The 25627-nt window shown below is 48.8% G+C and overlaps 1 pseudogene; it reads left to right on the top strand.

Moving 5' to 3' along the window:
- Positions 1 to 15805: 15805 nt before the first annotated feature.
- LOC144228215 (large ribosomal subunit protein eL38 pseudogene) lies at positions 15806 to 16230 on the top strand (annotated as a pseudogene).
- Positions 16231 to 25627: the final 9397 nt, after the last annotated feature.

Below are 25627 nucleotides of genomic sequence, written 5' to 3'. Positions count from 1 at the left end.
TAAGTCACAGTACCTTCTCCCTAGAGTCCCGTCTATCCTGTCCCCCCTTGTCTTTCCCCCACATTTTGGTGCTTCCTCACAACTGTGTGCTCTGGGCCTCCTCCGTCTGTCTCTGCCCTGTCTTGGGGCCTCCCTCAGAGCTTGGGGCTCTCCTGTACCACACAGTATCTCCGCCGAATTCCCCTGTCTCTCCAGATCTGCTTCTCCCAGGCCTTGTCTCCCTCACCGGCTTCTCTTTCCCAGTCTCCCCCGCTTGCCCGCCCACATATCTTGCATCTCTGAGTCTCTGAGGAGCCTCCTCCACAATCTGGCAGCTCCCCTCCTGTCCTCTCTCACCTCTCTGTCTCCCCGTGATTGTGCCTTCCCCCCTGTCTGTTACCCACTGACTCTGTTCTCTACCCCATTTCCTCTGTCTGGCTCCCCACATCTCCCCCTGTCTCCCCTTCCTCCCCAACCCCCGCTGGTCTGCATCTTTCCTCTCCCCAAGGCCCTCTCTCCTGGGTCTCTCCTTCTCCCAATTTCTTGGACAGGGTGGAGGGCAGGAGGGTGGGGGAGGTAGAATTGCTGTTGCTGGGGGCTCATTAGGTGGAGATTGGTTTTTAATCAGCACCATGGCAATGATGATGCAAGAACTGAAATGCCACCTGATCCCCTGCCCCCCAGCCCCCCTCCTCAAGCCTCCTTTCCCCTCCAGCTCAGCCCATCTGCTGGCGCCTGGGCACCTGTCTGGGCCTGCCCAGGTGGGAGCTGGCACCTCCCAGACCTAGGGATGAGGAGGGGTGGGGGAGCTTGGGGAGGAATTATAGGACTCCCCTTAGGGAGTAAAAGCCCAGAAAAGGTTGATCAGCAACAGGGAGATGGGGCTTAGCCAGGGCTTGCTCCAGCTAAGGTCCTGACCCTTCCAGGCAATAGCTCACTTAATCTCCATGGCAACCTAAGAAGCAATTATAATGAACCCCATTTTGCAGAAAAAGACCACTGAGGCTCAAGAGGTTAGGTTACTTGCCCAAGATCACCCAGACGCCAGGACTTTCTTCACTGTCCTGGACTCTGTCCTGGAGTGCTCCCAGCCCTGGTTCATTTTTTTTTTTTTAATGTTTTATTTATTTCTAGGAGAGAGAGAGAAACAGCGTGAGCAGGGGAGGGTCAGAGAGAGAGAGAGGGAGTGACAGACTCTGAAACAGGCTCCAGGCTCTGAGCTGGCAGTCAGCACAGAGCCCGACGCGGGGCTCGAACCCACGAACCGCGAGATCATGACCGAAGCGAAAGTCGGACGCTTAACCGACTAAGCCACCCAGGCGCCCCAGCCCTGGTTCATTTTGGATACTTGTGAAGGCTCAGTGAAGACACCCAACAGCTGCGTGGAGGGGAGAACCTTAGACACAGGAACCCAGACCACTGCCTCTCTGTGCTCGCCCCGGTCCCAACTCCTGCCGCCCTTCGCCGCACACGCGCACGCACACTCAGACGCGCGTGCACGTGCATGCACAGGCTGGAGGCAGCTGCGCTGCTGAGGTGAACTTAATCCATGCCTGTCTGCGTGTAATTCTGTATCTGATTTTCTTACTGCTCATTCGCTGCGCTGGCACACTCCAAGCGTGCCCAGGCCGCCCTGCCTTCTCCCATGTCCTCCAGCCTTCTCCTTCCTCCCCCTGCAACCCGTCCTTTCCTCCTAAGAGCCCCGAATTCCCAGCGGGTCAGCTTGGAAAAACTCCCTGTGGGCTCGGTGTCGGGAATCTGACCTCCACCCACCCCTGCGATGAGGTAGATGGGAGGTGGAGGGCTGGGGTAAGCGGGTGTGGGGTGACTGAGTCCCAGGGTGACCAGGGCCCAGGGCCTGAACAGGAGCCACGGGCAGCCTCTCGAGGGGTCCTGTGGGCACCAGCTTTATGAAGGATGAGAGCTTGGCGAGGACAAGGACCCTCAGGTCCTCCTCTCACACGGTTGAGCGCTGTCCACTTGCCCTTTCCTAGATTCCCTGTTGGTACCTTGAGTAGGCTTCTTCCCAGGAGGAAGGACACAGGGGAAGGGGCTGTCAAAGTCATGCCGAGACTCAGAATAGGACCATGGCACTTACACCTGGCTTGCTGGGGGCCTCTGTCCCTGCCGCCTCTAGTGTGGAAGACTGAGGGGTTCGTCTGTGATCCTGCCCTGGCTCTCGCCCCAGCCCCACCCCTTCCCCAGCTCTCCATTTCTTGCTTATGAAATATGCATGGAGAACAGATGTCCCTGCTCCCCTACTCCCTGCCCCCCCCAGGGCCAGCCCCCACCCCCAGCTCCCAGGAGGTGGGGTGGGGGGTGTTCCCAGTTCCCTCTGCCAATGGCTGCCTGGTCTGGCCGTTTAATATTAATGAGGGGGGGAGTCAGGCCAGCCAATGGAGAGCTGGGGGTGTGTGTGTGTATCTCCATATATATACATAGGTCTGGGCCAGCTCAGGTGTGTATGTGTCCGTGAGTGTGTGTGTGTGTATGTGTGTGTGTGTGTATGTGTGTGTGTGTGAGTGCTAGTGGCTCCAGCACCTGGTGAAGCCCACCCCCTCCCCCTGGGCCCGACACCCCCACCATGTGCAGTCCTCTGATCTGCCCCGGAGCCTGTACAGCCACGCCTCGCCGCCCTCCCCGAGACCTCTAGAGAGCTGGTCACTAACTTTGCAGACGGATGAGTTCCCAGCAGCCAGAGGAGACCGGGGCTCTCAACGCTGCCCCCTGTCCTGCCAGCTCAGACCCCCTCACTGGGTCTTCCTAGGTAAAGGGAGAACCGAGGGCTGGGGAGGGGTGGGCGTGTCCCTCGCACTCGGGCTCAGGTCCCCTCCCAGAGCCTCCCTCGTGTGTCCCTGCGCCTCCCTCTCCTCCATTCCTGCCCCTGGACGCTCTGTGCCTGTCTGTTCCCCATCGGGTTGAGCATGGCAGAAGCGGGGCAGGAGGTCTCGCCCCGGACGCTTGGAGCCGCTGCTCTCCCTGATCCTTGGAGCCTGGAACTTTGGGACCAGAAGTGGATTTGGGGTGAGGACTTGTTGGCTACACAGAAGCCGCTGCCAGGGCCTGAGGACAGCAGGGCCGGCCGGGAGGTGGGACGGGATCGACTGGGTGCACGCAGCAGGGAGGGGAAGGCACGGCAGAGCGGTCGGGGTGAAGGGACACAGGCGGAGGGAGAATCGGGTGATGACAGATGCGCGCGGAACCCCGCAGCTGAACTCCTGAAGCCCGGACCTGGGGAGTGGGGACAGAAACTGTTCCTTTGGCCCCCGGGATGGGCAGCACACTCTGAATTTCAGCACTGACCACCTTCTGTCCTGTGTTGTGTTTGCGTGTCTGTCAGAGGTTGACGCGCTTGCACCCGCCACCCCCAGCGCTTAGTAACTATTTGTCAAGGACACCCGAGCCTGTCTTCTGTGCAGTGGGGTGGGGCAAGGCTGGAGGTTCATCAGGCAGGAGAACTGGGTGAGCAAGGGAAGATGGAGACTGAAAAGGAGCCTTGGTGCTTCTGTTCGTGGCTGTTGCGTCCCACTGAGCTCCCAACAGAGTGGCCCTCTGTTCCCCCTTCACACTCCTCCAAGGCAGAGCCCCGCCCACACCTTTCCTTGCTGCCTCGCCCTGACCTCCTCTGGTCCCCAGGGCAAGCAAACCTTAGCTAAGTCCCAGAAGGGTGTCCACGCCCTCCCTTGCAGGCCATATCTGAGCTGCTGGTGGCTGGGAGAGGACTCAGAGTGGGACGCCGACTCTGTCCCTTCCCATCACCTTCTTTGCGGAGTCACCGAAAGGGCCAGGGGATGGCAGTGGCTGAGGATGTGAGGACAGAGCTGGAGGAAGGGGCTGGTCCCAAGCAGGGCAATCGTGGCCAGAAGTGACACTGTCCGGACTCTAGCGGACGGGGTGGTAGGATCGTGTGTCTGCGGTGGTCATGTTGGGGGGCTGGGGGCCGGCAGGGACTGGGCTGGGACAGCTGTGCTGAGCTCCATATGTCCCAGTCCACTCTACAATGGGCAGTCTGCGTGCTTCTCCCCTCCCCCCCACAGAGGCAGTAGGACTGGAGAGGGGCCCGGGGGAGGGGGAGGATGGCGAGGCCAAGGCTCACAGCTCTCCATCACAACTGGGGAAGGGTTAGAGTCACAGCCAGCCTCGCTTGGAGCTGTGACTGCTGTCTTGCTCAGTTTCTCTCTTTTTATCATTAAACATTTTTATTACGGTAAAAAGCACGTAACATAAAATCCACCATTTTTAGTGTACAGTTCAGTAGTATTAAGTATATTCCCACGGTGGTGAAATGGATCTCCAAAACTTTTTCATCCTTCAAATCTGAAACTCTGCACCCTTTCAACAACACCTCCCCTTTCCCCTCACATCCCCCAGCCCCTGGTAACTGCCATTCTATTTTCTGTTTCTATAAGGTTGACAACTTAGATACCTCATATGCAATCATTCAATATTTATCTTTTTGTGACAGGCTATTTCATTTAGTATAATATCCTCAAGTTTCATCAATGCTACAGCTTGTGATAGGATTTCCTTCCTTTTTAAGGCTGAATAATATTCCATTGAATGTATACGCCACGTATTCTTTATCCATTCATCTGTTGATAGACATCTGTTGTTTCCGAGTCTTGGCTATTGTGAACAGTGCTGCAGTGAAATTGATGTACAGGTATCTCTTCAAGATCCCGGTTTCAATTTTTTTCTGATATCTACTCAGAAATGGAATTACTAGATCATATATACGGTAGTTCTATTTTTAATTGGGGGAGGAACTTCCATTAGGTTTTTCATAGTGGCTGTACCTATTTACAACCCCACCCCCCACTCCTGACAGGGCACAAGGGTCTCGATTTCTCCACCTCCTCATCAACTCTTGTTATTTTGAGTTATTTTCAGTTTGGTTTTCGTTTGATGGCAGCCTTCCTAATGGGTGTGAGGTGATAGTTCATTGAGGTTTTGATTTGCTTTCTCTGGTGGTGAGTGATGTGAGCATCTTTCCATGTTTGGGGGCCATTTGTATACCATCTTCGGAGAAACGTCTGTTCGAGTCCTTTGCCCATTTTTAAATTGAGTTATTTGATGTTTTGTTGTTGCCAAAGTTCTTTATAATATTCTGGATATTCACCCCTCTTCAGAGATCCAATTTGCATATATTTTCTCTGGCCCGTGGCCTTTTCACTCTTCTGATTGTGTGTCCTTTGACTTATGAAAGTTTTTAAGTTCGACGTAGTCCCATTTGTCCATTTTTGCTTTCGTTGCCTGTGTTTCTGGCGAGAAGACACTGCCAATCGGATGTCATGAAGCTTTCCCCTGTGCTTTCTTCCAGGAGCCGTCTAGGTTTAGGTCTTTAATCCTCTTGCTCAGTTTGATCCTGACTCTCTCCCCTCCCTCCCCACCATTTCTCCTCCTTTCCCGTTGCTCACTTCCTGGATTCTCTCCCATTCTTACCACCTCTCCTCCTCCTCCTTTACAGCGTCCACCTGCCTGTCTCTTCCATGTTTCTCCCGTTCTTCCCCGATTCTCACAGGACCCCCCCCCCAATCCTTCTCCAACCTTCCTCTGGCCCTCCCCATCTCGGAACGGTCCCCTTCTACCTCCCTCTGCCCCAATCAATTTCCCCTTCTCTCCTCCAGGCTCTGGACTGGACCCCTGACCATGGGACCTTGAAGTGGCTCTTCCTCAGCTCAGTGGCAGACCCCACTCCCCCAGGCCCTTCCTGCCCCTCCCACAACCAGCTTGGAGGCTCCCAGAGGGAGGGGTGGGGAGGGGACCCTGATCTCACCGGGCAGGGGGCTTCCATCATGATGCTCAACTCAGACGCGGTGGACCTGGACCTGCCTCCNCAAGTACCGCACGGCCCACGCCACGCGGGAGCGAATCCGCGTGGAAGCCTTCAACCTGGCCTTCGCCGAGCTGCGCAAGCTGCTGCCCACGCTGCCCCCGGACAAGAAGCTGTCCAAGATCGAGATCCTGCGTCTGGCCATNCTGCTCTGGGGAATCTGAGTAGCCGGGAATTAGGGAAACACTTCCTGTTTTCTCTCTTGTTCCCGAGGCTTGTATAGACCTCGGATCTTACTTGGTAGTGAGTGCCTTGCCCTCTCTGAGCTATTTGGCCCTCTCCCTGCCCCCTCCCGCCCACTGTCCCAATTTTCTCCCTCCCTGTGTGCAGCTGGAGTAGGGAAATCTTGGATCCGGGAGTAGGGGACGATGTCCCAGAACTCAGCCCCGAGAATCAGCAGAGGGCCCGGGCAGTGGGTGCGCTAGATCTCAACATCTGCTTCCTCCATCCCAGCAAGCTGGGAAAATGTGAAAAACCACAGGGCTTCCTCCCTCAGATGCAGGGGTGTGTGGGGGTGGGGGTGGAATGCTCCGCTCTCTGGGACCTAGGGCCAGTTCATCATATATATATTCTTCTCCTTCCTTAAGCTTGCCTTCAGCAAGGGAAGACACCCTCCCCCCATGCTGCCCCCTCCAGCAGGCTCTCTGCACCCCCTCCAGTGTTACTGAGTGCAGCCCACGGTCAGCAGCGGAAGAAAGAACCAGAGGGCCAGTGTCGAACTGAGCTCCCTGCCCTTCCCATGCCCCCTCCTCCCTCACACCAGACTCCGTGCTCTACAAGGATAGTATTTATTTACGTATTTATTTATTTATTCATCTATTTATTTACTTATTTATTTATAAATATTACTATTTATTGCCGAGTTGTGCACTTTGGGGTAGAGTGAGGGGGATCCCGGCAGCCCCGCCGGGTCTCTCTTGCTTCCTCCCTGGTTACTCCTTTCCCTTTTTACTCCTGCAGCCCCAGGTGTGTGTGGGGATCCTGTCTGCTCACCACACCCATATCCCTTCCTCAGATCCGTCTGTCCTCTGTGATGGTGCCCCTCCCCCAGCTCCCGGGCTCCCGGACCCTTCCATAGCTCCCTCCACCCGCAGACAGTCCCATCTCAGTCCTGCCTGCCTCTCTTCTCTCTAGCCTTCTCCCATGACCCCTCACTCCTTCCTGATCCCCCCAACAGCAGCCCCCCCTCCCCGGGTCTGTGTCCTGCATCCTGTGTGTGAATCCCTCCCATTGCATTTCTGATTTCATACAAAAGGAAATATTAAAGTGACCTCCTTCCAGCATCGTATGGCTGTGTATGATTGGATCGGGTTGGGAAGCTGGCTTGCAGGCTATGAGAGGCAGGCAGGGAAGACCCTAGGCTTTGAAGGCTCTTCTGATGGGACTATGAGAGCTCAGGGTGGTGGGTGAACCATGTGAGAGAGAAAAGGAGGGGCCAGGGTGAAGAGGTATAGGGACACAGGCCCCAGACCTCCCCACCTAAAGTCCCATGTGCCTCCATCTTGGTATTCATTGAGTGATACTTTCTGACCCCTCTGATATTGGGCTTCTGCTCCTGCTCTCTATGGGCCTCAGAAAGAGCTTGAGTTCCCAGTGGAACCCAAATAAAACATGTTTCTGTGGTCCATGCTGCTGGGAAAAGCCATGGCAAGAAACCTGTCTCTCCTCATTATTGTCTCTGAACTGCAGCAAATTCGTTGCAATTTGTCATGGCCCACTTTGTGTTTCCCAACCTTAAGATATGGCGAAGAACATAATGGAGGACATGGCACTCAGAGACAGATAAGGAGACGAGGGAAAAAAAGGAGCTCTGAAAGAAAACCAAATGAATCCTGGAAAAGACCCTAAAATCAACTTACAGATGAGGAAATTATGGCCCAGAGAGGAGGGGGGCCTTTCCAAAGGTCACACAGGTAGTCAAGGGCAGAAGTAAAGTTCAAACCTAGATTCTTTATGTTCTGTCATGCCAACACCCTGCTCCCCTGAAATGACTCGGCCTGACAGGTGGCCTTCTGTGGACCCCATACTTGAACAAGACATTGATAAACTAGAGAGTATTCAGTTTTGTGCCCAAGAAGGTAAAAGGTCTGGAGACAACTTTGCAGAAGGAAAACAGAATACGTGTCTTCACAAGAGTGGAGTAGGGGTAATCTGATCTTCATCCTCAGATATCGAGAGAAGAAAGAACAGACATTCTGCGTGGCCCCAGGAAGTGGAAGTTCTAGCAGACAGATTTTAACCCTAAGAAAAACCTTCTAACACCTGGGGCTCTCCAGCAATGGAAGCGCCTGCTTCAGGAAGAGGAATCCAAACTAGCCGGCTGGAGAACGGACCCCATACCGAAACCAGCCAGAACATTCCTGCCCAGGCGGGACTTCGGCTAGGTAAACTCTAGGTAAACTCGGAGCTCCTTCCCAAACACGGGGTCGTCTGAGAAGCCGGAAGGCAAGCAGTGGGACGGAAATGCTGAGACGCCCTCCAGTCTCCGACGGTGCTGTTTTCATCCCTGACATCAGTGGCCAAGAGGAGTTTAAGCGACACTTAGGGAGAAGCCCCCACGCAAGAAAGAGGTGACATCTTCCCTTCCCCACTTGCATTACGTGACTCGCGTTCTGCCCAGAGCCTGGCAAGAGGGAGGGCTGAAAGAGACCAGGGCAGAATCCAAGGACTCCAGGCCAGGAGCTGGAAGGAGGCTCGGCAGCCACCGAACCCAACACCTTGTTTTATTTATTTTTGGTTGTTTTTTTAAATATTTTTTATTGTTTGTTTATCTTTGAGAGAGATGGAGTGTGAGTGGGGAAGGGACAGAGAGAGAGGGAGACATAGCATCCGAAGCAGGCTCCAGGCTCCGAGCTGTCAGACAAGGAGCCCAAACTCATGAAACCGTGATATCGTGACCTGAGCTGAAACCAAGAGTCACATACTTAACCGACTGAACCACCCAGGCACCCCCAACACCTTGTTTTCAAAGCAGGTAAGCCACAGTCCACCTCGGCCATGTGAGTCACCCATGTGGGTGGACCAGGGTGAGAAACCATGCTCTCCATCCCTGGCCCAGGTGCTTGGTGCCTTCCCCAGCACAGCAGCCCCGCGCTCAGAGCCGCCCCCCCCCCCATCACTGCCTCACTGCCCCGCTGGAAAGCAGAAGGGGTTACTGGGCCCCTCCGCTCAGGGATCCCTCAGGGCCTGGGGGTGGGGAGGGGGGGCGGCCGCAGCTGTTGTGTTAGCTCCGAATTTCTTCAGATAATCAATTGGCCTCGCTGCGCTCTGCTCCACACGACCAGGACGACAAGAAGCTGGAGGTGGGGAGGGGGCGGTGCGGGGAGAGGGCAGGGGGCTAGGCACTGGGAGAGGAGAGCGTCTGGGAGACTGAAGCCCCCAGGCTCTGAAGGAAAGTGGGAGCTTGGGGCTAAGACAGAGGGAGGGAGGAAGGGAATGTTAGGAGAAGGAGGCATCTGGGGTCCTCATTCCACATCCTCCAAAACCCAGCACGTGTGGGCCAGTGAGAGGTGCGAGGGGCGGCTGGGGGCACCAGGCGAGTGGAACTTGAGCACCTCACCCCTCCTTCCTTTTCCAGCCCCTTCCCCTCCCTGCCAGCTCCTCCCAGCCATCCCTGCCTTCTTTCTTCTGGGGGCTGCACGCCCTGACCCATCAGTNCACACACACACACACACACACACACACGCACACGCACACGCACACTGCGTAGGCTACCAGGCATATGGCCCCTTTGTGCCATACAATGGAAGCTTCCCTGTGCCCTTTCCCAGTCTGGGCACGGGGGCTCCTCTCCCTCCTCTCACCCACCTTCCTTCCTTCATCCTCAGGGCAGGGCCTACATTTGCCTTCTCTTTCTCCAGCGGGACCGCCCCCTTCCTTCATCTTTCTGCCTCTTGCCTGCTTGTGTCCTATCCTGAACTCTGGAACTGGGGTGAAAACTGTGCACACAGGAAAGAAGTCTGGCCACACTCCTCGGAGGCTGGCTGGGGAGAGAAGGAAACCAGCGGAGGGGGGAGTAGGGGAGAAGGGAGGCGGCGTGCAGTCAGCAACAGCCACGCGGTGAGCGGTGACGGAGGGGACAGGGAGCCCACAACTGGCAGCCAGAGACCCTGAGTCCTAGCTCCGAATTCACCTTCTCTCTTTGTTCCATAATGAACAAACCACACGCCCTCCTTGGGTCTCAAGTTCCTCACCTGTAAAATGAGGCACATAATAAGACCTGCCTCACAGGAGTGTTACGAGAATGGAATGATGTCATCCTGGTGGTGTTCAGCATGATACATGCTCACTTAATGGTACAGTAGGGGGCAGTACGTAGCAGGGCCAGCCTGTACTGTTGTACAGTTTGCTCACTGTACAAGGTGCCGGGCCAAGGTAGTGAAGGGGCCTGACATCTAGCCACAGCCACTGGTCGCGCCCACGGGTGCCATCAAGGGTACATCAGCCCCCGAGAGGGAGCCCTGGGAAGCAGCCCCTCGTGTGGGTTCCGAGCATGAACTTCCAGGAGTCCAGCTGAACACTCAGGGGTCCTGACAACCTTGAAAACCAGAGCCAGAGGTGACCAGAGGCTACGGGGACCCCAGGCGGGGAGAGCCCTGAGCCCAGTCTTCCCTGGAACGTGAGAACAGCTAGACTCTGAAGTCGGCTACACCCATCAAGGAGACCCTGCAGCTGAGAAGAGGGGGGTTTAAGAAGCAGAAGAGGAGGGAGAGCTGGGGGGCGGGGCAGAGCTCTGAAGGTGTGTGGGTGGGAGGACCTCGGGCGCTCGCTCCTCCTGCTGCGGTCCCCGCCGAAGCCCGGTCCGCGGACCCGGCTGCGGATCGCTTGTGGAGCACTGCCCCCTGCCGGCCGCCGGCAGCGCCGTCTCCCTCCTCTCCCGAGCGGAGCTGCCCCCGAACTGGGAGACCGGCCCGCCCAGGCTGGGGACAAACGGTGAGGGCGGTGTGGCGGGAGCTGCCATCCGGCATTCCGTTCATGTCAGGGTTTCTGGAAGGTGAACGAGGGTGGGTTGCCACTAGGCTGGATAGGGACTAGAATGCATAGATGTTTCATTTACGTACGTTAACGTTGTGTACTTTCTGGGTGGATTTTTTTTTTCCCTCCTGTGTCCATTTCATTCATTGCACGCCTGCATCCCTCTGTGTGTGTGTGTGTGTGTGTGTGTGTGTGTGTGTGTGTGTGTGCTGTTTCTGGGGTCCTCACCTGCTTCTGTACTGCTGTCTGTGCGAACATAGGTGTGCTTGATTCTGTGTCTTTTTTTTAAATTTTTTTTAACATTTATTTATTTTTGAGAGAGAGAGAGAGAGAGAGAGCATGAGCAGGGGAGGGTCAGAGAGAGAGGGGGATACAGAATCCGAAACGGGCTCCAGGCTCTGAGCTGGCTGTCAGCACAGAGCCCAACACAAGGCTCGAACTCACGAACAGTGAGGTCATGACCTGAGCCCAAGTTGGAAGCTCAACCAACTGAGCCCCCTAGGTGCTCCTCTGTGTCCTTTTTTAAAAAAATCTTATTTATTCCTGAGGTGGGGGAGGAGCAGAGAGAGAGAGAGAGAGAGAGAGAGAGAGAGAGAATCCCAAGCAGGCTCTGTGCTGATGAGGGCTTGATCTCATGAACTGTGAGATTATGACCCCAGCTGAAATCAAGAGGCAGTTGCTTAAGCGACCCAGCCACCCAGGTGCCCCTGTGTCCCTTTTTATGTAGGAATCAGAGTGCTGGCTCTCAGGTGTAGGGAAGAGGCTTGAAGTGGTTTCATTTTCTCACCTTCCTTCTGTGATAGACCTCTGCCTTCCATCAGCCATATGGCTCTTATCCAGGGGACAGTACTTTGCTGGCTCTTACTTACCCCATTTGCTGCTCCAAGCTTGGAGACTTGCTCTGGCTTTACCCGGATTCTCCTTAAGCAGGGCCTCCGGCTTGATTTCCAAGTGAATGGAGAGGGACTGGCAGGGCCCTGAGCCCAGGGCCATCTACCTCCCTTAAACTCCAGCCTTCTTTTATCACCTTATTTTTTTTTTAGTTTATCTTTCTTTTAATTTTTTTTTTTAATGTTTTATTTATTTCTAGGAGAGAGAGAGAGACAGCGTGAGCAGGGGAGGGTCAGAGAGAGAGGGAGTCACAGACTGAAACAAGCTCCAGGCTCTGAGCTGGCAGTCAGCACAGAGCCCGACGCGGGGCTCGAACCCACGAACCGCGAGATCATGACCTAAGCGAAAGTCGGACGCTTAACCGACTAAGCCACCCAGGCGCCCCAGTTTATTTATTTATTTATTGAGAGAGAAAGAAAGTGCAAGTGCAGGAGGGACAGAGAGCGAGGGAGAGAGAGAATCCCAAGCAGGTTCTTCACTGTCATCGAAGAGCCCCCTGTGGTCCAACTCATGATCGTGACCTGAGCCAAAGTCAGGAGCTCAACCCACCGAGCCACCCAAGTGCCCCTCCTTTTATAACCTGTGGCTTTTCTCTTCATTAGCCAATCCCGTTTTATTCAATGCACTACGCATTTATGGAATAGCCAGTGTGTGCTAGACACTGTTGCAGGTTCTGAAATACAAGCCATCTATGGGAGGGGGACGAGGGGCAGACGGACCTCTAAACCCATCAACCCCATGACAGTGAAAAGCACACTCGGGACTCGAGTGGGGCAAAGGAGAAGGAGGAACTCAGAGGCAGCATTGGTGAGGGAGGGAGCAGGCCACATCGGAGCTGGGCTTTGAAGACAGGTCAGCACCTGTACTTGCAGAGAATTCTGCAGTGTGCTGCTGGGACCCCCCTTCACAAATCTCCTCCTTCTGGGGACAGGGACGCTCACGTCCCCGGCTGCAGAAGCGGCTCAGGAATTGCCTTTAGAGGAAGAGAGCAGCTTGGCCTGAGCCCCTCCCGAGGGCAGTGTGTGCAGGGCCTGGTGGGTGGGGGTTCCGAGTCCCTGTCCAGAGCAGCCACGAAGGGCTGGCTCCACTTGAGACCTCCCACGGGACACCCAGAGCATTGCATTTCAGCCTTCTCTCTGCTCCCTGCGGCTTCTCTTACACCTAACAGGTGTCCCCAGGAGTGCCCCCGAGTACCCTCCGGAACACCGCGTCAGAGCGGCAGAATCTGTTCCGTGCAGGGAGCCCGGTAGCTGGTCTCTAGTAGGGCAGGTAAACACCACCAGATTTTACACTGTAGACGCATCACTGTAGGGCAGTTCTGGGGAGAGACGAGCGGGGCTGAGATCTATTTGAGAACAGTTTCAGGAGGCTAAGGCGAGGTCAGCTGAGCGAAGGTAAGAGTCAGTGCCCAAGCAGTGGCAGCTGGGATGGAGAAGAGAGGGCCGGCCGAAGAAAGCTGTTTAAACGAGATCCGGTAGGGCTGGGTGATGGATTCAACATAGTGAGCGAGGGGACAGAGGTGCCCCCTTCCAAAATAGATCACAGAGGAGGAGACTTGCGGAAAATTGTGAGGCATGGTGGCTATAGCGGTGACATTCCAAGCAGAGTAGCACAAAGGCATGGAGGAACCTTCCCATGGCGTGGCCCAGAAGGAAGTTGGCTCTCTGGGTTTTTGCCAATTAGCTAGACCTCTTTACGAGGACATCTCCCAGAAACCCGCATGTTCATACACCCAACTCTGGCCTCCCTCTCCCCTCCACCCTCAACCCCACTTACCCCTGGGTGTTCCTCATGTGAGTAAATGGCGCCCTCTGCATTCAGTTGCCCTGGCGATCGCACTTCTTTCCCTCTGCCACGGCCAATCCATTGTCAGCATCTGTTCATCTTACCATTTTTTAAGTTTTTATTTTAATGTTTATTTATTTTTGAAGAGAGACAGAGACAGAGACAGAACACGAACCAGGGAGGGGCAGAGAGAGTNTCCATTGTCAGCATCTGTTCATCTTACCATTTTTTAAGTTTTTATTTTAATGTTTATTTATTTTTGAAGAGAGAGAGAGACAGAGACAGAACACGAACCAGGGAGAGGCAGAGAGAGTNTCTCTCTCTGACCCTCCCCTGCTCACACTGTCTCTCTCTCTCTCCTAGAAATAATAAAAAAAAAAATTACCAAGGTAACTAATGCCTATTGTAACAAATTCAAAGAATACTAAGTTACATAGAGTTCAAAGGCGTACCTGGGTGGCTCAGTGGGTCAAGCGTCCAACTCTTAGTCTTGGCTCAGGTCATGAGATTGAGCCACACAGGATTCTCCCTCCTTTCCTTCTCTCTCTGCCCCTCCTGTGTGTATGTGTTCTCTCTCTCTCAAAATAAAATGAGGGGTGCCTGGGTGGCTCAGTCAGTTGAGCATCCAACTCTTGATTTTGGCTCAGATCATGATCTCATTCACGGTTTGTGGGATTGAGCCCTGCATTGGACTCTGTGCTGGCAGTGTGGAGCCTGCTTGGGATTCTCTCTCTCTCTCTCTCTCTCTCTCTCTCTCCCTCTCTCTGTCCCCTGCCTACTAATGTGCATGTGTGAACTCTCTCTCTCTCTCAAAATATATAAATAAACATTAGAAAAAGAGAATGTACCTTTAATGTTTTGATAAATGCTTCCAAATTGCCCTCCAAACCGTCTTTATCAATATACACATATCAATAGACACAATCAATAGATACACTATAGCTTCCAGCCATATCAGAGTCTACATGTCCTCACACCCTTCACAGCAACGTATATTATCATTCCTTTAAATTTCTTTCCAATTTGATGGGCAAAAGGGAATATTGAATTTTTCTTTAAATAAGATTTTCCTTATTTGAGGTTGATGATCATAATGTGATAGGCTTATTAGATGTTTGTATTTCTTCTGTGAATTGTCAATCCTTGGTCTATTGAAAAAACCTGTTCATTTAGAAAATTTCATGCTATTTTTTTCTTTCTTAAAAATACAATGTATTTTAAGTAAAACAGTGCTTTTGTTCTGCTTTTATTTAGCTGGTATAATCAATGAAATCCCTTATTATGCGGCACATTGAATAATTGGGCCACACCTCCCTCTTTACTGCCTCTTCTTTGCCACTCCTGTCCCCATTTCCCTTGCCATCCCTTCCGTGGACATGCACTAATTTATTTAGTCAGTGGAGTGGACCCTCCCTTTCATTCACTTATTGGCATATATATGTATCCCCAATCAATACTTATATTATTTTGTGGGGCACCTGGGTGCCTCAGTGGGTGGAGCATTTGACTCTTGATTTCGGCTGAGGTCATGATCCCAGGGTCATGAGATGGAGCCCTGAGTTGGGCTCTACACGGAGCTTGGAACCTGCTAAGATTTTCTTTCTACCTTTCCTTCTGCCCCTCCCTGGCTCTTGTCTTCTCTCTTCAAAAATATACATTATATTATTTTGTGTGTTTTACATTTCAGGACAATAGTGTACTGTAACATCTCATTCTGTTTCTTTTACTTTTCTCTTCCTACTAAACATTGTGGGGTTTTTTTAGGGGCACCTGGGTGACTCGGTTGAGCGTCCGACTTTGGCTCAGGTCATGATCTCATGGTTCGTGAGTTCCAGCCCTGCTTCGGGCTCTGTGCTGACAGCTCAGAGCCTGGAGCCTTTTTCAGATTCTGTGTCTCCCTCTCTCTCTGTCCATCCCCTTCTCTCACTGTCTCTCTCACCCTCTCTCTTTCTCTCTCCCCCTCTCAAAAAATAAATAAAACATAAAACAAATTTTTAAACATTGTGGAGTTTTTTAAATGTTTATTTTTGAGAGAGAGAGAGAGAGAGAGAGAGAGAGAGAGAGACCGTGAGTGGGGGAGGGGCACAGAGCAAGGGGGACAGAGAATCCAAAGCAGGCTTTGTGCTGATAAGACAGCCTGATTCGCAGCTGAAACTCTCGAAACATGAGATCATTGCCTGAGCCAAAGTCCAACACTTAACTGACTGAGCCACGCTGGCGCCCTAAACATTATGTTTTAAAATACTATTCCGCTTTTGCTATGGAATGAGTAAGTCATGGGGATGAAAGGCTCAGCACAGTGAATACAGTCAATGATACTGTAATAGGGCTGTAAGGTGACAGATGGTTGGTACACGGGAGGTGAGCACAAGGTTACTACAGACTTGTTTCACCACTGTATACCTGAAACTAATGCAATATTGCGTGTCAACTATACTTCCATAACAACAAATAAGTAAGATCGAAATATCAAACACTTCTCTTCTGGCTTTCTGTCCTTGCTCCTTCCCACTTGGCTGTGCTGGTCATGGGCTCCCTTGTGCCCCTCTTAGTCACGCCTTGCAAAATTTGAAGAAATCAAGGACTTTCTGCTCATGGCCAGGTGAAAGGATGCCAGATCTGTCAAGATCATGAAAAATAAGGATAAGGTGAAGGTTAAAGTTCAATACAGAAGATACCTTTATACCTTGGCCATCATAGACCAAGAGAAGATAGAGAAACAGAAGCAGACCCTACCCCTAGGTTTGGTCGTGAAGGAGCTAAAATGAACCTGGTGTACAGATTTGAATTGTATTCAAAATTTAAAATTCTCTCTCTCTCTCTCTCTCTTTTTTAAGTAAGGTTCTCACCCAGTGCAGAGCCCAATGCAGGGCTTGAACTCAACCCTGCGATCAAGACTTGAGCTGATACCAAGAGTCAGACACTTGACCAACTGAGCCACCCGGATACCCCAACATTTTAATGATTCTTTAAGAAACACACGCACACAAACTTCCATTCTGCTTTTATGTATGAGATGGATCATGCTTTTTAGTGTCCTAAGAAATCTTTGCCTACCTGAAAGTTGCAAAGATTTTCTCCTACGTTTTCTTCCATATATTATGTTTTACATTGAATTTTATGATCAACTTTGAGTAACTTTTGTGGATGATGTCAAGGTATGGATTGATGTTCTCTCTCTCTCTCTCTCTGTCTCTCTCAGCATGTGGACATCCATCTGTTCTATATTGAAAAGACTGTCCTTTCCTTCTTTATTATATTTTTATAAATATAATATATATATTATAATAATAATATATGTAAGATATTATATTATCTTTGTACTTTTGTCAAAATCCACTGACCGTATGTATGTGGATCTATTTATGAGCTCTCTATTCTGTTCCATTGATCTATTTGTCTTTTTTTTTAATGCCTATACTCTACAATCTTAATTATTGTAGCTTTATAATAAATCCTGAATTTCTGTAAGTGTTTCAGCTGTATTCTTTTTCAAAGCTGTTTTGGCTATTCTCGACCCCTTGCATTTCCATACAACACTTGGAATCAGATTGTCAATTTCCATGCACATTATTGTGATGCTGGTTAGGATTACATTAAATTTTTAGACCAATTTGTGGGGATTGAAATCTTAATAATAGGGGAGACTGGATGGTTCAGTCAGGTAAGAGTCTGTCTTCAGCTCAGGTCATGATCTCACGGTTTATGAGTTGGAGTCCTGTGTCGGGCTCTGTGCTGACAGCTCAGGGCTTAAAGCCTACTTCAGATTCTGTGTCTTCCTTTCTCTCTCCCCATCTCCCACTCACGCTGCCTCTCTCTCTCCTTCTCTCTTAAAAAGAAACATTAAAAACTAAAAAAAATGTAAATTATAAGAAATCTTAATAGTATTGAGTCTTCCGATCATGGGCAATATGTATCGCCCCACTTATTTAGGTCATTTTAAATTTATCTAAGCAATGTTTTATAGTTTTCAATGCACAACTTTCGTCAGATTTATCCCTAAGTAGTTTACGGGTTTTTTGATGCTGTTATCAATGATGTTCTTAAATTTAATTTTTGAGTGTTCAGTACTAGCGTTCCGGGTTAAATTGTATGCCCTCTCAAAGACATTAGAAGCACTTTCTAGTGTAGGGAACCAGTGAGGGTAATCTCATTTGGAAGAAGGATCTTTGCAGATATAATTAGAGTTAAGATGAGATCACACTGGAGTCGGATGGGCCCTTAATCCAATATGATTGATGTCCTTATGAGAAAGAAATTTGGACACAGACATGCAGAGAGGGAAAAAGATATAAAACCCCAACAGGGAAAAGATAGTCATGTGACAATGGAGGTAGAAATTGGAGCAATTCATTTACAAGCCAAGAAACACATGGATTGCCAGAAGACACTGGAAGCTAAAACAGGCATGGAGGAGGGATTCTCCCCTCGATCCTTCAGTGAGAGCACGGCACTGCCAATATCTTGATATCAGACCTCCAGCATCCAGAACTCTGAGACAAGAAATTTCTGCCCTTTGAAGCCATCCTAGCTGTGATATTTATTATGGCAGCCATCGGAAACTAAGGCAAACTAGTAGGGAGAAACACAATTGATTTCTGCATATTGATCTCATATCCTGAAAACTTGCTAAAACTAAGTTATTCGTTCTGGTAACTTTTTCGTAGGTTCCACTGAATTTTCTGTATGGTTGGTTACGTCATCTCTGAACAAAAACAATTTTACTTCTTCCTTTCCAATCTGGATGCCATTATTTACCTTTCTTGCCTTATTTGCACTAAATAAGGCAAGACCTTATTTGCTAAAACCTCCAGTATAATGTTGAATAAAAGTGGTGAGAGCAGGGGCGCCTGGGTGGCTCAGTTGCTGATGATCTGACTTTGGCTCAGGTCTTGATCTCACGGTTTGCGAGTCTGAGCTCCACACGGGGCTTGACTCTCTCAGCACCAAGTGCTGTCAGAGCCTGCTTCCCATCCTCTGTCCCCATCTCTCTCTGCCCCTGCCCACCCCCTCAAAAATAAAATATTTTTTTTAAAAAAAAGTGGTGAGAGCAGGTATCCCTACCTTGTTCCTGATCTTAGGAGGAAAGTATCCAATCTTTTCCTATGATGTTATATGATGTTATCCTTAGTTGTGTGTATATGTGCGTGTGTGTGTGTGTCTGTGTGTCTGTGTGTGTGTGTGTAGATACCTTTACTTGACTGAAGAAGTTTCCTTCTATTCCACATTTGTTGAGAGGTTTTTCTTCAAATCAGAAATTTATATTGGATTTTTGTCAAATGTTTTCTTGACGGTTGTTGAGATGATCACACATGTTTTCTGGGGCGCTTGGGTGGTTCAGTTGGTTGAGCACATGAACTCTTAATTCCAGCTCAGGTCATGATCCCAGGGTTGTGGGATGAAGCCCCACATTGGGCTCCACATTGAGTGTGGGGCCTGCTTAATATTCTCTCTCTCTCTCTCTCTCTCTCTCCCTCTGCCCCTCTCCCTTGCTCATGAACTCTCTCTCTCTTTCTTTAGAATAAATAAAATAATTTATACAGAAACCAACTTGACAATAAACTATTAAAAATAAAATAAAATAAAATAAATAAAATGTCTAATAAACGGTTTCTAATGTTTCAGATGTAACTCCACCTTGCATTTTTGGTCATGACATATTATCTTTTTTATATAATGTTGGATTTGATATACTAAAATGTTGCCAAAGACTTCTGCATCTATGCTCATATGGGTCTGTAGTTTTCTTGTAATATTTTTATCTCATTCTGGTGTTAGAGGAGCTGTGGTTTTGTATAAATGAATTGGGTAGCATTCCCTCTGCTTCAGTATTCTGAAAGAGTTTGAGTGAAATTGATATTATTTCTTTCTTAATGTTTGGTAGAATTAACCAGTAAAGCCATTTAGGTCTGGTTGTTTCCTTTGTGGGAATGTTTTTAACTACAGTTCAATTTGTTTAATAGCCACAGGGTAATTCAGATGGTCTATTTCTTCTTGAGTAAGTTGGGTATTTTATTACTTTCAGGGAATTTTTACATTCATCTAAGTTGTCAATTTTCTTGCATAAAGCTGTTAATAATATTCTCCTATCCTTTTAATAGCTTTAGAACCTGTAGTTATATCATCTCTCTGATTCTTGATATTAATGATTTGTATTATTTTTCTTGTTTGTCTGATAACTCTGGCTAGATTTATCTATTTTCCCTATCTTCTCAGAGAACCAGCTTTGTTTTTACTGACTTTTTCTATTGAGTTTCTGTTTTCCATTTCACTGATTTTTTTTTTTTAATTTTGAGAGAGAGAGAGAGAGAGCGAGAGAGAGAGAGCTAGCAGGGGAGGGGCAGTGGGAAAGGGAGAGAGGGAACACCAGCGGGCTCTACCCAGCCAGTGCAGAGCCAGCCACAGAGCTCAGTTCCACAGACTTCGAGGCCATGACCTGAGCAGGAATCAAGAGCTGGCTGCCTAACCAACTGAGACACCCAGGGATCCCACTATTTCATTGGTCTTCTTGTCTTTTATTATTTCCATACTTCTGTTTACTTTGTGTGTAATTTGCACTTTCCCCTAATTTTGTAAGGTGGAAGCTGATATCATTGACCTGAGACCTTCTTTCTTTTATTTATTAAAAAAGTGTTTATTTAAGGGGTGCCTGGGTGGCTTAGTCGGTTAAGCGTCCGCCTTTCGCTTAGGTCNTTCAGTCTGTGATTCCCTCTCTCTCTGACCCTCCCCTGCTCATGCTGTCTCTCTCTCTCTCTCTCCTAGAAATAAATAAAACATTATAAAAAAAAGTGTTTAATTATTTTGAGAGGGAGATGCTTAATCGACTGAGCCACCCAGGCACCCCTCTTTTTTTCTTTTAAATATTTGATTTTTAAGTAATCTCTATACCTACACGGGACTTGAAATCACAACCCTGAGGTCAAGAGTCACACCCTCTGTCAACTGGGCCAGCCAGGTGCCCCATTTTTTTTTCTATTTTAACATAGGTTGTTAGAACTATAAATTTCCCTTTAAGTGCTACTTTAGCTACATCCCACAAATTTAATTATGTTTGTCTTAATTTTCATTCAGTTCAAAAATTGAAATTTTCTCATTGATTTCTTCTTTTACGCATGAATTATTTAGAACCGTGTTGTTTAAGGGTGACTGGGTGGCTCCATTGGTTGAGTGTCCGACTTCGGCTCAGGTCATGATCTCATGGTTCGTGAGGTCTAGCCCCGTGTCAGGCTCTGTGCTGACAGCTCAGAGCCTGAAGCCTGCTTTGGAGTCTGTGTCTCCCTCTCTGTCTGCCCCTCCCCCACTCACACTCTGTCTCTCTGTCTCTCAAAAATAAACATTAAAAAATTTAAAAAAAAAGAACAGTGTTGTTTAATTTCCAAGTATTTGGGGATTCTCCAGGTATCCTTCTATTATTGACATGTAATTTAATACCATGGTGGTCAGAGAATAAATTTTGTATGATCGCATTCCTTTTAAATTTACCAAGACTTCTTTTATGGCCTAAGGTATGGTCTATTTTGGTGAATGTTCCTCACACACTTGAAAAGAATGCATATTGAGTGGAATGTTCTATAAATGTCAATCAGGTCAAGTTAATTGATAGTGTTGGTCAAGTCCTTAAATATCTTTACTGACTTTCTGATTTTCTTGTCCTATCAATTATTGAGACATAGGTATTGACATTTCTGATTATAATCCTGGATTCATCAATTTCTCCTTACAGTTCTATCAGTTTTTGCTTCATGTACTTTGAATCTCTGTTATTTAGGTACATAAGTGCTTCCAACTGTTATGTCTTCTTTAAAAAAAAAACTATTTTAATTTAAAGCAATCTCTACAACCAATGTGGGGCTTCAACTCACAACCCCGAGATCAAGAGTCTCATGCTCTACCAGCACAGCCAGCCAGGTACCTCTCAAATCATTATGTCTTCTTGATTATTTGACTTGTTTATCATTATGAAATGACCCTCTTTCTTCATGGTAATACCCTTTGCCCTGAAATCTACTCTATCTAGTTTTAATATAGCCATTCCAACTTTATCTTGATTAGTGGTAGCATGATGTATATTTTCCCATTCTTTTACCTATAACTTATTCATGTTTTTATAGTTAAAGGGGTTTCTTGTAGGATGAATATTATAATATAATATAATAATATCTTGTAGTCAGATATTGCTTTTATAATCCAACTGACAAACTCGGTCTTTAACTGGTTTGTTTAGATCATTTACATTTAATAGGATTATTGATATGGTTGGGTTTAGATTTTCCATCTTGTTATTTGTTATCTATATGTACCATCTGTCCTTTATTCCTTTCTTCTTCCTTTCTGCCTTTTACTGAATAATGTAAATAACTGAAATTCAAAATAAAATATGATAAGAGAGATTCAGAGAAAGATTTGGGATCTTAGAGAAGGGAGAGATTACATCAAACTGGTAGTATTAGGAAAGGCTTAACAGAGAAAGTATCATTTGACCTGGACCTTGAAATATTTTGGCTAAAGGTGATGGGGGATGTAAGGGCACACCATATTGAGGGAAGATGAGAAAAGGGGATGGAGGCAGGAAAGTATGTGTTTGGTTCCGGGAACAACAGATTATCCAGATGGCCAGAGGGAGAGCAGCAAGAGATGTGGAAGGTGTTTGTGTTATTGCCAGCTTCCTATGGACTTCCCCACCCTGATGGCCCGCAGACATCTAAGACACCTGTCAAATCAAACACATTATCTGCCTGCAAACCTACTCTCTCTCTCATTACCATAATTTGATGTGCGGCATCACCATTTTCCTTAATATCTATACCAGAAGCCTCTGAGTCATCTTAAAGGCCCCTTTGTCCCTCGACTTTATCCAGCCTACCCATGGTCACCTCTCCAATTTGAACTTTCCTTTCTATGTCCCTGGTCTTGGAGCCAGCACTCACTGGCTCTTGTTCTCTCTCTCTCTCTCTCTCTCTCATCCTCCAACTACCACATTAGCCTTCTCACTGGCCTCTCCATTCCTAGATTCTTCTTCTTTCACACCATCTTTCACCAGCCATGAACTCCCTCTACCCTCTGAAAATGGACGTGAAATTCGATATGTGTGGTTTTTGTTTTGGGGGGTTTTTTTGGTGGGGGGAAATGAGTAGCTTTCATCAAAGTCAGCAGCAGTCTACAAAAAGCTAAGAGCGACTGTCCTGTTCTTTATTTCAAACGATTAACACTCTGTTAATATAGTCCCGTTGACAGACTCCTGCACAAGACGTCAGGAGACCAGGGTTCTAGCTCTGGCGCTGCCACTGATTCGCTGTACGATTTGAGGACAAGGTGCTACTTGTCCTGCAGCTTTTCCTCGTCTGTAAAATAGAGAACGATCCCTCCCAGTCTCAAAATGCTATTATTCTATTGCTTACAAGTAGATTCCTTTAACATCAAATATTCCACTCAGGCTCTTCCATTTCTTTCCTCTCAGGCTTTTCTCTGTTCTGTTTCTCTAGACAAACATTTACTGTTGTGTACCCTTCACTGAGCTAAGTTTTGCGTTTAGAAAACAAATAAAGCCCTGTTTCTTCCACTTCAGAAGCTCACAGACCAGCTGGGCAGACAGATATGTAAATAAGAAATTACCATACAGTGTCATAAAATGCTGAGTTCTGGAAGGACAAAGGAGGCCCTCTGGGGGAGGGGCATCTAACTTTGCTTGGGAAGGTTGGAGAGGCCTCTAAGAGGAGACCGCAGCCGAGCCTGGAAGGATGAACAGAACTTTCTAAGCAGAGAAGGAGGAGGATGACATTTCAGGCAAAGGAAACGCCATATGAAAGTGGACGGAGGCAGCAAGAGAGTCCTGAGGCGGCAGAGCAAACCATGCATGAAGATAGTTTGAATGCATGTTGACTGTTCGGGATTTGGATGCACGGAGAGTAACAGGGGAGAAGGCTGGAGGGGAAGAGGGGGGCCGGGTACTTAAGGCCCTTCCTTACACAGAGTGTCGAGAAGGTTTGACTTCATCTTGCAGATGATGGGGGGCCATCGGACTGCTCCAGGCAAGGGAGCGACGGTCAGCTTTCTCTTTCAGAAACATCACATTGGCAATGCCGGGAAAGATACACCGGGAGGGAGTGATACAAGTTTGGAAGTGAGAAAGGTCTTAAAAAGCCAAGGGGTTGGGAGTGGAGGGAAGATAACATGTTCCCTTTAAACCTATTACACCCAAAGAAGAACCTAGTTAAAATGTCCAGCGGGGTGCTGGCAATATGAGTCTGGTGCCCAGAAAAGAGACCTGCATTTAGGGACGCTGATAAGTAAGCACTGATGGAAGCCGTGAGAGAGAGTGACGGTGCTCTGGGAGAGCGTGTAAGGTGAGGAGTAGAGGGGCCAGGGGCTGAGTTCTGGGAAATATCAATATTTGAAGTCAGGAGGAGGGGAGATGGAGAGGATGAGTGGGATGCGAGGAGCCAAGGAGTGAAAGGAGGAGGGAGGATGGTGGTAAGGAGTCTACGCTTCTAAGAGGCTGAATGAGAAGGAGAGGAGCAGGGCTGCAGAGTGGACGGGTCTGTTTTTATTTTGTTCTGCCAGCTGGGGACAGATGAAGCCAGGACGCCCGAGTCAGACACAGGAGAGACAGATGGACGTAGGAAAGGACAGTATCTAAGGCAAACCTGGAGGAAGTCATCCTTGGTCAGGGAGGTGGGGCGTTTATTCTGCCAAGGAAGGAGGAAGGGAATCAGAAAGTTTGATTTATGTGGTTCTCACATTAGAATCGCAGAGGTATCTTTAAACAAATGCCAATGGCAGCGTGCGCCTCGGAAGTTTCTGGTTTAATTACTCTGGGCTGGGTCCTGGGCATTGGTATGTTTTCAGAGCTTCCCAGGTGATTAGAATCTGCAGTCAAGGTTGAGAACCACTGGTTTAATTGTAGGTAACTTTTTAGATTGGTGATAATGGGGTGGGATTTGAGGAAGTTCGCACTTGATAAAAGTTGGATGACAGGGGATGGTAAAGGTTTGGGACAGGTGAGGACCAGGGATAGAGAAGGAAATTAGAAGGGAAGGGAGGTAACACCAATGTAGTGACTTTTACGTGCCGTTAAGGTAAAAATGACCGAGGTGCGGATTTGTTCTCAAAGAGACCAGGAGCTTAGTGAAGAGAGCAACACCTCACAACAGCCCTATGCTACCACAAAGTTCTTAACCACTTAAGAAGTTTTGCTATTTTGTTCTCTTTCTTTTTTAAAATATTTTTTTATTTATTTCTGAGAGAGAGAGACAGTGTGAGCAGGGGAGGGTCAGAGAGAGAGGGAGACACAAAATCCAAAACAGGCTCCCGGCTCTGAGCTAGCTGTCAGCACAGAGCCCGACGTGGGGCTCGAACCCACGAACCATGAGATCATGACCTGAGCCGAAGTCGGACGCTTAACTGACTGAGCCACCCAGGTGCCCCTATTTTGTTCCCTTTCTCACGAAAAGTGACAAAAAAGTCCATTTGTTTCACAGTACAGACTGGGTCTGGAAATACCTTTGTAAGCATTGAGAGTAACCTTTCTAAGAAAGTGGGCGCTGGTGAAAGAGCCCTAATTATCCAGGGAGATAGAACAGTTCCCCGTTTTATCCGCTGGGATGTACGAAGACAGTGGTTCTGGCTGGGATGTGCGCATTACTGGTCACCTGTACCTGGGAGTGGGCTGGAATTGCTCGTCACTCACATTGAAAGACTTTGATGGCCATCCTCGCTAGGTGTGAAGCTTCTGCGTTGAAGAAAGGTACTAAGGATTCCCCTTTCTCAACAACGGTACTGGGAAAGGGCCCTACTTTTCACCAGAGTGGAAGACCTAACGTTGGCTGCTGCGGTCTGGGCCTGATTTCTGGGAACAGCTTCCTCTGCACCGGAAGCAGGCACTTTCTCTTAGCTGGGATTTCCCCTCAGAGAGGGTCCATCGCTATCCATGAGCCTCTTGCAACTGCCTGTTCCCTCGCTACTGCCTCATGCCCGCGAGGTGGTGAGGGGCTGAAAGAACTTTTACCGAGGGCTCTGACTTTTGGCTAGGAGCCCCCTCCTTGAGCAAGATTTCAGAAGGTGCTAGTAATCTTCTGAGGTACGCAACAGAAAGGGGGAGTTTGACTGGGGATAGACTGAGGCATGATGGGTATGTGGAGGGCGTTCCTTCTGTTACCTTGTTAATCC

This window comes from Crocuta crocuta, unplaced genomic scaffold (assembly GCF_008692635.1).
Source record: "Crocuta crocuta isolate KB4526 unplaced genomic scaffold, BGI_CrCroc_1.0 scaffold133, whole genome shotgun sequence".
In the NCBI taxonomy this organism is placed as follows: domain Eukaryota; kingdom Metazoa; phylum Chordata; class Mammalia; order Carnivora; family Hyaenidae; genus Crocuta; species Crocuta crocuta.
This window is presented reverse-complemented; position numbering and strand designations above follow the sequence as displayed.